At 37.4% G+C, this 12998-nt stretch overlaps 1 long non-coding RNA gene across 1 annotated transcript; it reads right to left on the bottom strand.

Annotated features, from left to right (window-relative positions):
- Positions 1-3485: 3485 nt before the first annotated feature.
- Positions 3486-12694, bottom strand: LOC123379671. Its single transcript, XR_006584436.1, has 3 exons — positions 9901-12694; positions 4641-5194; positions 3486-3873 (listed from the first exon to the last, which is right to left on the bottom strand). It is a non-coding gene; the product is annotated as an uncharacterized LOC123379671 (long non-coding RNA).
- Positions 12695-12998: the final 304 nt, after the last annotated feature.

Raw genomic sequence — 12998 nt, 5'->3', positions numbered from 1 at the left:
CCTGATACTGTGCTGGTCTTTGGCAAACAAGGACACAATAAAATAAGACTGTAGATTTTGAAGAACATACAGAATCTATCCAGGGAGATACCTATGTGAATAACTCACAATAAGGTGACATAGTAAGTGTGATAGTAGAAAAATGACTAAAGAAGCAAGGAGGGAATGGTTTATCTCTTCATTAGGAGGTATTCAAGGGAGGTTCTAAAGAAGAGATAGCTCTAGAATTTGACCTTGAAAAATGAGTAGGAATATGCCATCTCAGCAGAGGAAAGAGAAGTCCCAGCCAAGACAATGAGCAATACTTCAGAGGTGTTCAGGTACACATTGAGCCTGGAATGTGAATTAGGACTGGTGAGAGGACCTGATGATCTCAAGCTTTACTGAAGAAACGATCTTTTTCTCAATTTCACCATTGTTATTAATAGCAACATTGTTGCAAATACATAATTCAATCGGTTTGATCTCTCTATCCATCAGTGCTATGATCATCTACTGCCAAATATGGTTACCTTTGTTTTCAATAATGGATTTTGGAATATTTTATTTCTATCCATTTCCTCTACTCATACATTAGCTAGGATGACATGACCTTATTTATTGTCTTCTAGGCACTCCACAGTCCATTCCCATTGCAAAAAAATCAACAATTTGTAGGAGCTGATAAATACATTATTCTGCTGAATAAAATTTTTAAAAATATCCAGATACTTCACTTGATTTCAAGAGTTGCTATCAACCTTTATAGACTTATCGCCCCTCTCTTCTTTCCCATTATTTCAATCAGGTCCTCATTGGCTCAGAATATTGATTTTATTCAAATGTAGCATTAATGGAACAGTTAAGATTGTGAATTCTGAAGCTTGACTGACTGGGCTTGCATTCTGAGTTCACTGTTCCATAGCTATATGGCTTCAGACAAGCACCTTATCCGCATTGCCTTTATGTGCAAAATGGTAATGGTACTAATACTTCTCTCATATGGTTAAATGAATCAAGAATAGGTGAATTAATACACATATGGTATTTAAACAGTCTGGCACATGACCGACAGTCAGTAGGTTTTTAGCTAATATTATTATTTTCTCTTCAAAATATAAATGTATAATTTGGTTATTGTAGATAATGTTGCTATAAACATCAGGGTGCATGTAAGCCTTTGAATTAGTATTTTTGTATTCTTCGGGTAAATACCACACAGTGCAATTGTTGGATTGTAGAGTAGTTCTCTTCTTAACTTCTTGAGGAACCTCCATACTGTTTCCACAGTGGCTGCACCAGTTTGTATTGCCAGCAACATAGCAAAAGGGTTTCCCTTTCTCCACATCCTTGCCAACACCTGTTGTTCCTTGCATTGTTGATTTCATCCATTCTGACAGGTGTGAGGTGACATCTCCTTGTAGCTTTGATTTGTGTTTCCCTGATGATGAATGATATGGAGCATTTTTTTATGTGTCTGTTGGCCAACTGTATGTCTCCTTTGGAAAAGTGTCTATTCATGCCTTCTGCCCATTTTTAATTGGATTATTGATTTTTTTGAGTGTTGGGTTTTATAAATTCTTTATATTTTTTGGATACTAACCCTTAATCAGATGTGTCATTTGCAAATATCTTCTCCCATCCCATAGGTGCCTTTTCCTTTTGTTAATTATTTCCTTTGCTGTGTGGAAACTTTTTATTTTGAGGAAGGTCTGATAGTTATTTTTGCTTTTATTTCCCTTGCCTCAGGAGACATCTAAAAAGAAGTTGCTATGGAATCAGCTCAAGTGTCCATCAATTGATGAACGGATAATGATGTGTTTATTTGTATACAATGGAATATTACTCAGCCATAAAAAAGAATGAAATCTTGCCATTTGCAATTGCATGGATGGAGCTAGAGAGTATTATGCTAAGCAAAATAAGTCAGTCAGAGAAAGACAAATACCATATGATTTCACTCATATATGCAATTTAATACACAAAACAAACGAGCAAAGGGAACAAAAAAGAGAGGGAGGCCAACCAAGAAAAAGACTCTTAACTAGAAAGAACAAACTGATGGTTCCCGATGTGATATGGAAGTGTTGAGTCACTATATTGTACACCTGAGACTAATATTACACTGTATGTCAACTAACTAGAATTTAAATAAAAACTTAAAAACAAAAAAACTCACAAAAAATGTAAATGTATAAAATATAACTTTAGGTTATCACTTCAAATGATTTTTAAATGACTCATAATGATTTTGTCCAAATGATGCATGAACATATGCTTGTTCTAAGAGGGGCAAATGATGACTAAGTACGTGAAGTATAACTAAAGCTCTCCCCTTACTCTTTCCACTCTTACTCCTCATTTCAGAGGGAACCCCTAGAAGCAGTTTAACAGGTATAATTCTGGGTTTTTTTTTAATCTCTTTGTTTCTTTGAAGACAAATTAGACCTTGTCCAATGAATTGCCCTGGAATTTAATTATTTTTGACTTAACGATTTATTGTAGATACCTTTCCATAAAAATACATATTAAATTCATTTCTATATTCTACATTCATAAATATTTCCCAAACAGTGATAATATGGCAGGCCTTTTTTTCTTTGCTAGAGACACATCAGGGAACCAAAACCCCCTGCCCAACTGAAGCTTCCATTCTCTTCAATGTGTAGATTATTCATTTCTAATGACTGCAATGCATCAGAGAGCATGAATCCAGACTAAACTCTTTCATCACCCTTCTACTGAAAGAAATGTAAATAGTTTTCAGTTTGGGGCTAATATAATAGCATTGACATCCTTAATACTCATGTTTCTGTAGTGTTTAATTTTTAAGAAAGATTCTGAGTAGTGGAATTACTGATGTAAAGGTTTTTATAGACACTAACAAATTGCCTTTCAAAAAGACTGTCAATTTATACTTACTCAGAGTGCTTAAAAATAGCTATTCCCCTACATCATCCAAATTGATGTCTCCAAAACACCGTCTTCAAGAATGTTTACAGAAGTGTGCAAAAAGGATATTCTTTGGCCAAATGAATTTGAGAAACATTACAGTTTTTCCTTACTGAAGTTTTCATGTTTAAGTGCATTATAAATATCTGTTGTTGGTGCATAACACACAGTATTTTTCCACCATACATATTTTAACAAATTGAGGAGCAATGTCCTATTTGTTTTTATGTGACAAATGATGTGTGAATTGGTTAGAATTATGCCAACCCTTTTAGACCTATAATATCTAGGAAATATGTAGGCTACCTGAATCTAGAATGTGTGGTGAAGCTTTTCTTATTTTTCCCCCAACATTTTCTTTAAATTTTTTTTTCTTCAACGTTTATTTATTTTTGGGACAGAGACAGAGCATGAACAGGGGAGGGGCAGAGAGAGAGGGAGACACAGAATCGGAAACAGGCTCCAGGCTCTGAGGCATCAGCCCAGAGCCCGACGCGGGGCTCGAACTCACTGACCGCGAGATCATGACCTGGCTGAAGTCGGACGCTTAACCGATTGTGCCACCCAGGCGCCCCCCCCCCAACATTTTCTTAAGTGAAGACAGGTTATAGCAATAAATACTGTCAATAAATACAAAATATATAATGGATCAAATATAATAAAAAGTATTTTTCACTCCCATAACAGTAGATGGTGGCTATTCCTGAGTAGTTAGCTTCTCTTCAACACATGGTCGAAGCTTCCCTCAAATAACTCCACTGTCTCTTAGCATCTCATTGTCACTGCACTCCAGGGGGAGACAAACAGAGTAGGGAGTAGGCAAACCTTAAGAGGCTTACTTTATGTTGAACAGAACGTTTTGATACATTCCTTTGGCAAGAACTGTATACATAGTGACGCATAACTGTGAGAGGGTCTGGGAAGTGAAATCTAATGCTGCACCTAAGAAAAAAGGGAAATGATCATTGGCTAAAAATCACCATTCTCTCACACATCTAACAGGTCTGTAATAATAATATGCTAACAATGGTTGAACATTGATTATAGGGCAGGCTCAGTACTAAGCACTTTATTCGTATTAGCTCATATAATATTCAAAACTTCCATGTCATAAATTGATACGGTGAATTGAGGTCACCTAGCTTGTGAGTGGTGGAACAAGGATAGAAGCCCGAAGCCGGGGCTGAGTGCTCAGCCCTCCCCATTTTGCCATGCTGCCTCTCATCTATGCAGGGTGCCCCATGACCTGGCACGCTACGGTCATGGTTGCCTCCCACATAGTCTCCTTTGTCTCTCATACCCTCTGATTTTTCAACAACTTGACCCTTCTCCGAGGGTTCTGGCTCCATTTTTAAGAGTGAATATTAGGTTCTTCACATCCTGCCCTTTCCCTGAAGACACTTCAGCTCATCCAGATAATTCATAAACAAGAACATTCTCTTGTTAATGTCGGTCACGTCATCGATATAATTTTAATAGTTGGTTTTGATGATTTCCTTCTTGGGTTACTTTTGACTGTCTTCTCTGAAGAACCACAGCCACGATTTTCCCTCTACTTTCTGGTACTCTCCTCCCCTGACCCTTCCAAAAATGTTTCTTTTATGCTGACCAAACATAAATATTGGTGTAACTTGAAATTCACTTTATACGTCTTTTCTCCCTTTTTTGGAATAATCCTATTCAGTGCATGATGTTAGATAAAATCATACCGTTTTCCAACCTGTGGTAGGAGTAGGCTGGTTGTCAGGGAAGCCGTGGTGGTCGCAGAACACTTCACACAAGTATGAGGGCACATCAAAGCATCTAGGATACCTTTGCAAATTCACCTTTCTTGACATTCACTGCACCAAAAATTCTTATACACTCACTGTAGCAGTTAGTTATTGCTATAATAGCTATTGCTATAAATGCTGAGCAGCAAGCCACTAAACTACACCTCAGTGACTTAGAAGCATTATTCTCATACTCTGGAGTCTATGAGTTGTCAGAGTAGTTCTCTTTTAGGCTGTAGGTCTGTAGGTTGATTGGGACAGGTTTCCTCCACAAATATCTCATCTTCCTGAAGTCTGCAGGCTGCCTCAGGTTTGTTCTTCTTGTAATGATGGTAGAAATGCAAAAGAGCAAGCCCAGCCATGAGAACACATTTTATATCTCTGCCGCATATTGGCTAAAATTCTGGTGATCAAAACAAGTCACATGCTGAGCCCCAAATCAAGGGGTAGGGAAGTATACTCCATGTCCGGTGCAGAGTCAGGGGTGGGTACTGCAAAATCAGAGGGGACAGGAAATGAATACAAGGGGGGGGACTGGGAAAGTAATTTAATATGCTGCACTCTTACTTTGAAATGTACAGGTACAATCAGTGACTTTAGCTGATTTGAGTATCCTGAAATCTATCAAATATTCAAATACGTTGAGGTAGAACAAAGCATGAAAATCACTGGGATAATTGCTGATAACTAATAAGCATATATCTTTGACTCAGGCTACTCTATTAAACTTTCAATATTTTGTCTGTTAATTAATTCTTCAGTTTGTATCTGTTGAGTACCTACTAAATAAAAAGCACTGTGTAAGACACTGGGGATACAGAAAGAAGAAAAGACACTCATGGCCCTGTTGCCATGAAACACATGGGAAATGAGGGAAACTCATGGGAAACTCAGGTAAATATATTAACAATAATAATTACCTAACTTAAATTGTGAAAAGTTCCTCGAACAAAGAGAGTTAGTTATAAACTAAGTATTCATAACTGGGAGATACAACCTACTCTGTTATTATAAGAAGGGTTCAGTCGAAGTGCACTAACAGCCTTAGTTAAAATTAACTGGGTGAACTCTAGGCAGAACAAAAGCATATGAAATATACCGCAGATAGTATAGAAAATGATAACAAAGTCCAGCTGGGAGAACACAGGAAAAACAAAAAAAGACTGGTTACAACTACCAAGAGAATAAAAAGCATAAGGTAATGACCAGTCAGAGGTCAGATACTTAGGGCCTTGGTTTAGTTATTAAAAGTAATGGGAAGTCATTAAAAGGTTTTAAGCAGAGGTGAGACATGATCAAATTTGCATGTTCAGACTGGATCTAAGTAAGGAAATAGGAAATATCAGTTAAGAAGTTACTGCAGTTTTTCATGAAAAAGACTAGACTGGTGGCAGAGTATATAAAGAGACTGAACACCTCTAAGAGAGAGTAAGTGGTATGGTTCACAGAAATTGATGATTGAATTGACATCTCCCATTTAGAAGAGTATGGTCAAGAATGACTGTAGCTGTCTTGGTTGTGCAACTTAGTGAACGTTGGTACCATTTGTTGAGGGGAAAATTAGAAAAGGATCAGCTTTATGGGGAAGATCATGAATTCAGTTTCAAAAGTGTTGAACAAAAAGATAAATGTAGAAATGGATGACCTGTTTAGATAGATGAGTCTGGAAGAAGACCAGTTTCGTGGGGAAGACCATGAATTCAGTTTTAAAGGTGTTGGAGACAAGACGAGGCATACATGCATATATGTGGATGACCTAACCTAATTAGATTTGTGAGTTAGGAGCTCACAGGAAATGACCAGACAAGAGAAAGAAATTTGAGAATCATCAGTATATACATATACTTTGAATCCACATGTGTAGATGAGATCATCTTAAGAGAAAATCTAGAGAAGACTGAACGACAAGAGCTTTTGGATGTCATTGAAAAGTTAGTTTTCAGAAGAAGAACCAACAAAGGTTAGAAAGAAGAAGAGAAAAGAGGGGTATAAGAGAAATCAGTTATGTGTGATGACACAGAAACCATAAATGTAATCAAGAAAACAATGTATTAGTAGTTTTTAGTACTTCTGAGAGACCAGTCATAATGAAGACAGAAAATACGGTTGGTAAATACTCAACTGAAATGACTTCTCCTATACTCCTCGTTGGCAATCTACTCCAAGAGTCACCCTAGATCTTAGCATCTAATCCACTCATGGCTCCCAGTCACTTTTCAAAAATGGCTTTCTCTATTTCCAGGCTACATGTTCAGTTTCTCCTAGTGCCATTCTAATGTATAGTTATGACTGTCTATTATGAGTCACTCCATTAGTATCTTCTTTTATTTCATTTTTCCTCCTTCAGTTTATAACACTCTGACCAATACCTCACTCACCTCTACTTTCATGGGATCCATATGGCAAAATCTCAACCCTGGATTAACAAAAGTATGTACTGGGTCAGTGGAACACAATTGGAGAAAGCCACAAAATAGGGGAGGCTCTTTGTACAAAATATTCTTGACCACCATTTCATCTGGGCCCTCAACAATGTCTGTCAGTTTTACCATGTTTCTCTGATAATCAATTCCACACTCTCCAGAATAACACACAGTAAGGACACAATAAAAAAAATTCTGTAGAGAAAACCTTTCCAATGTTTTTCCATTCTCCTAAAATCACCACTGGCTCACGGTTCTTTCATTCTTAAAAGTTGATTCTGGCTATTACTGTATTACCATCAGGTAAGAGTCACTCTACTGCTTGGGTTTTTTTTTTTAAGTTTATTTACTTACTGAGAGAAAGAGACAGAGACAGAGAGACAGACAGGCAGAGGGAGAGGGAGAGAGAGAACCCCAAGCAGTCTTCATGCCATCAGCACAGAGCCCTGACACAGAGCTGGAGATCATGAACCGTAGGATCATGACCTCAGCGGACATAAAAAGTCAGATGCTTAAACCAACTGAGCCATCCAGGTGTCCTGTGAGTCATTCTACTTGTTAACAAGCCTAAAAACCTTTCTGCCTCTATGTTCATCTTTTCTCTTTCTCTCTAACTCAACACATTAGGCATCCATTCTCCAATCTAAAGCTACGGATTTTGCCTAAATTTTGTATCCCATTTATCCCATCCTTCATAAAACTGCACTGTATGATTTTCTTTTTACTCTTTGTGATTTCAACTTTGACCCTTCTCATCAGTGCTTAAAATGCTGAAATATTCATGACCTTAGAAAAAGAAGCCCTCCCTTCTCCTGGATGATGTGACTAATCACTCAGATTGCCATCTTCTGAGCATAGACATTCATTCTGCTAGTTGCCAGAAGTACTTACTACTGATGGCTCACAGCTGAGTCCCTCCGCAGGCATTGCCATAAGTAGTGTTTAAAAAGAATCTCATCTCCTATCGATGGGGGGGGGGGGGTGAAAAAGCTGAGGATTAAGCCCGAATCTTAATTATATGGGTAGCTGAGCTCTAGTGAAGGTTAAATTTCAACTCCACAAGTCTGGTATACCAAAGTCAGGGCTCTAATTAAGAAAAAGTAGAACTTGACATTTTCAGATGAGAACATCTGGATCAATGCACTCAAAATTTTTAATCCTCAGATTCTGCGAAATCATCTGGGCCTCCAGAAATGGTCTATTTCTTCCTCTTAAAAACTAGCATTAACCATTAGTTGAAGACAAGCCAAAGGCTCTGTCTTACAAGGTAGTGGACATACTTCTCAGGACTTAATTTTACCTCCTCTCCTGGTCATCAGACTAACAAAGAAAGTCAAGGTACAATATAACTCAGTTGGGAACATGATGCAGCTTCTGAGGAAGGAAAGAGACTATACCTGAAAGAAGCTAAAGAACTTAACCAAGATATACTTACAGAGGCCAGGGAAATTTGTGTGGTTTGAGATCAAGCGAGTTCTCGGTTCAGAAAGGAGGTGGTAGAATATAGAGATGCATAAGAGAGAGTTTATCAGCATGGGAGTACTTTCCCCAAATAGAGGAATTAATACCTTGGTAAGAGCCCTAGAAGACTGCAAAAACCTGCTGGAAAGTCTCTTAGAAACTGGGAGAAAGTGACAACCAATACAAAGTGAAGTAAAATGCAGAAATTACCACGAAAAGTGATGGAGAAGTCATTAAATAGCTCAGAAAAATTAGTATTGTAGGAGAGGTTTTTTTTTTTTTTTTAAGTTTATTCATTTTGAGAGAGACAGAGTGGGAGGGGCAGAGAGAGAATCCCAAGCAGGATCCATGCCATCAGTGCAGAGCCTGACACAGGGCTCAATCCCATGAACTGTGAGATCATGACCCGGTCCAAAGTTGGATGCTTAACCGACTGGGCCACCCAGGCCCTGTAGTAGGAGAGTTTTACATAAGACCTGCGATAACCATTAGCTAACTATGTTCCACAAGGGATGTCAGAGACACATTTATCAAATTATTAACGGATGTCCCAAGAATCTCAGTGGTAGCTGTCCTCTCTAGACCAAGACTGACTATAGGAGATGTTATTGCAAAACTGGGCTTCATGCTAATAAGGATGAGAAGCTTCAAAATAATCATAATAAAGGCCAGGAAGGAGTGTTTAACTGTCAGAGCAAGGTGAGAACAGTTATCTTAATGAACAGTATGTTGGAGTGGCAGTGGTTTGGGGACAGTACTGACTCACAGAGAGCTATGGAAATGGTTTACAGTACATTGTACATGCGAGGGCAATGAAGAGGAGCGGCCAACAAGGGCATTATCAATCTAAATAATCAAAAGAAGTCAAGATTGGATGATCACCAGGCTAAGGAAATGGCCATCATAAAGAGTCCTGATCCATTGCCTAGTTTGCAGACTAGTCTGCCAGTTTTCAGATTGAGTACCCATGAAATGAAGGAGAAGTTGGTTCACCAGAAGAAAGTACCCTACAACCCCATATCAAATGTTTCTGGGGACTTTAAGAACATTACAAAATCTGTCTCTGTTTTTTCTTTCAAAAAATAGACGCAATACCTGTTTTCCTCTTGGTGATCTCATGTGGATTAAATGAAATCATGTATGTGGCCTTTGATAAATGTTTAAAATATTAGATATTTATTATGTTACAGAAGTGGGAGAATTATGAAATTATATGTTTTATGTATAAAGGACAATTGTAAATTTAATATTTGTTGCTAATAACACACAGGAATAGTCTCTTTCCAAAAATTTCAACTTTCTCTCATACATACATGGTTCAATGAGATTCAGTGACCACCTTACTAGTTGTTTTATCTGTTCCTTGGGTTCTTCTGCACAACCCATCTTTTATCTAATCTCTTTCAACTTTTGAACTGTGCTGCTTGATCTTTCAATTCTTGATCTGTAAAGAAGAATATATTTTTAATAATTCACCCTGAGAATCAGATCATTGTCTATCACTCAACCTCTTTCTGATGCCACCAACATAAAGCTTCTGGATTCCGTTTTATCATAAATATTTCAATAAATCCATAGGTAGCTTTGGAGATTTATTTTTGAAAAAAAAAAGAACATCCTTAGATGTTTTAAAAAAGCCTCTTTAATACTTTTAAAATGCAGTAATTGGGCCCAAACTAATTATTTTATGAATTGTGGATATTTGCATCTTATTCAAGTGCATTTTTTCAGATTTTGCACAAATACATAATTATTTTAAACTGCATGCCAATAATTTTTGGAAGTTTCATGTTTTGAAAATGAAAGAAAAATTCAAAAGGAGTAAAAAAGACAACCCTGTATAACTTGACTTTTGCAGACTCTGAGAGTAATTCTACTTGGCAAGAGAAGAAATGGTAGCTAGAGTCTTCTGTCAGAGACAGAAACTAAAGTAATTCAGTTTTTAATTTAAACGAAGACTAATAAGGTTAAAATTCACAGTTACCTAACTTTATGTTTACCCCTCTTGCGGCAGAGCTAACTTACCACTCTCTTCTGAAGAAAGGTCGCAGTAAGTTTAATTACATCACTAGTAAGTCATTCCACTTTAGAAATATTTACTGAGCTCAAAATGCATGTGTAAAGTTGGCCTCCACTAGGTACCATCAGTCTGCAAGTATGAATGAGTTTGATCCTTTGACCTAAGGAAGTTAGAATGTAATTGGGAAGACTATATGCATGCCATTAGCACTGATAAAAGGAAAACTCAGTAATGGATTGCCATTCATTGGAGTTGGAAGATCTGGTGGGATAGCTGACAGATAGGCTGGACCTTGGTAGGAACACCTTCCTCTGACAGTTGGAAGTTATGGTAAAGGGCAAGATAAGAAAAAATAGAAACGTTCAACTTGAGAGGCACAGGGCGTGGAACGAAACGCTGAACAATCCAATGGGGTGAGGGTTAATAGTGGTGATAATGTGGAATAAAAACTAAACCTGGATTGGCAGGAGTCCCTTTCATTGAGTATTTCCATATGGTACTCAGGAATTTAAGTTTTATTTTGAAAACAGAAGTCTCCATCAAAGATTAGTTGTGAGTTTTGTTTGCTGGTGGTGGGAGTAGTGGTCAGAGTTGTTGTATAGTAATGTGTTTACACTTGTGTTTGGAGAAAAGTGCTAGCAAGGAATCCAGATGATGGGTACTGACAGCTTTCTTTTTAAAGAAGGTCAGTAGGAACTGTGACTCTTCAAATTACTACCTTTTATTCTTTTTCATATCCTTGTTCCCATGCATCTAGCACAGACCCTTGTCTGATATTCAATACATGCGCGTTGAAAGCTTTTGGTTTCAAGAAACCTATCAGTAAAGACATAGCCCCAATATTTTAGGGAATGAGACTGTTTCTAGGAGGCGTTCTAAACAAAGAGCTACAAAGATAACACCAAGGGGGAAACCTAATTCTGACTAGGAACGCAGGAAAAAAGAACAACGAGCACAGCTCTGTGGAAGATGATGCGTTTGAGCTGGACTTAATTTCTTGGTAAAGGTCTAAAGCAAAACAATGGCGACGAAACTAAAACTTCCAAGAGAGATCATCAATGCCTAAGAGGGAGTGTCCATGGAGTTGAGGGAGGGAATTCTAAAATGGACATGGATCAATTTCCTAGAATCAAAGAATGGCCCAGTCTGTGGAGACACAGATAAGGGGAAACTCAAGTTTATCCTATCATATTCTGCATGAGTATGTGGATCTGTCTGGTATTGACAAGAAATATGTGACACTCAAATCGTATAGTTTGTGGAGAGTATAATAGAGGGCCCACTTACTTACAAAGATGTGGATAGGATGTAGGGGAAGCACCAAAGAAATTGCAATAACCTGGGTCCAATAACACCTGACGCTTTTATCATGTGTAGCTCTCAGGCAGAGAAGAGAGGCTACATTAATGGAAATGGAGAGAGAGCACTGTGAGGAGTTATCCCTCAGGAGTTTCTACCTGCGGTCAATGGTAGAAAGTTAGTAGACCTGAGCAAGCCACAGAGAGGACAGAGAGGACCTCATTCTCCTCCAGCTCTGATCTCTTTCTGCAGACCCTCATTTGCTTAGCCAAACAGGAAGCTGATGGGTAAGGGAGCCCATTAATGTCGGCCACACAGTCAGTCTCATGGGGCATAGAGCTGGATGAGAATGTATTTGAGGGAAAAATAGGAGATACAGGGACAATGCGCCAAATCATCCTTGACAGATAGAGTGACAATAAAAATACAAGAACTGAACAAAATAATACATATGTACCTGGATTATCACCAGAAAACATTATTCTTCTTTTACGATATATTTACAAGTGCCAACTTATTCTTGAAAATTTTTCTGCCATAATTTTGCTATTCACACCTAGACACACAACTTACAAATTAGTATCCAAGTATAATTACAAAATATAGTTTGTATATTACATGCGTATTTTCTTGTCTAAAAGCCCCTCATCTAGTGACAAGATTTTTTATTTGCTATGTGGAATGATAGCAAATGTGCCCAAATTTGTAATATGAACTTTAAAGCATGGTTTCTTATATCTTACCCATGCTGTCAAACCTCACAGAAGACCCTATTTCACCAAAAGGAAATATGACAACAGATTTTTTTTTCAAATACTAAGATAAGTGAGACACTACTATATATTCAAAATACAAAATATGTGTCTGAAACAATTTTCACCACATGAGTTTTTGTAACATTACTTTATAATCATTAAATTATAAAAATTATAGCCCTAAAATGTTTTCAAGTAGACAACAATATCTCTACTCTCTAATAATTAAGCTACAATTTAAGAACAACAAAGATGATCAGATATAAGTATTCACTCTTTATTTGGAATTAAGATTATATTGGAATTAAGATTATTTGGAATTAGATTATATAACATA

This window comes from Felis catus, chromosome C1, assembly GCF_018350175.1.
Source record: "Felis catus isolate Fca126 chromosome C1, F.catus_Fca126_mat1.0, whole genome shotgun sequence".
Taxonomy (NCBI): domain Eukaryota; kingdom Metazoa; phylum Chordata; class Mammalia; order Carnivora; family Felidae; genus Felis; species Felis catus.
The sequence above is the reverse complement of the archived record's forward strand: the minus strand, read 5'-3'. Positions and strand labels throughout refer to the sequence as shown.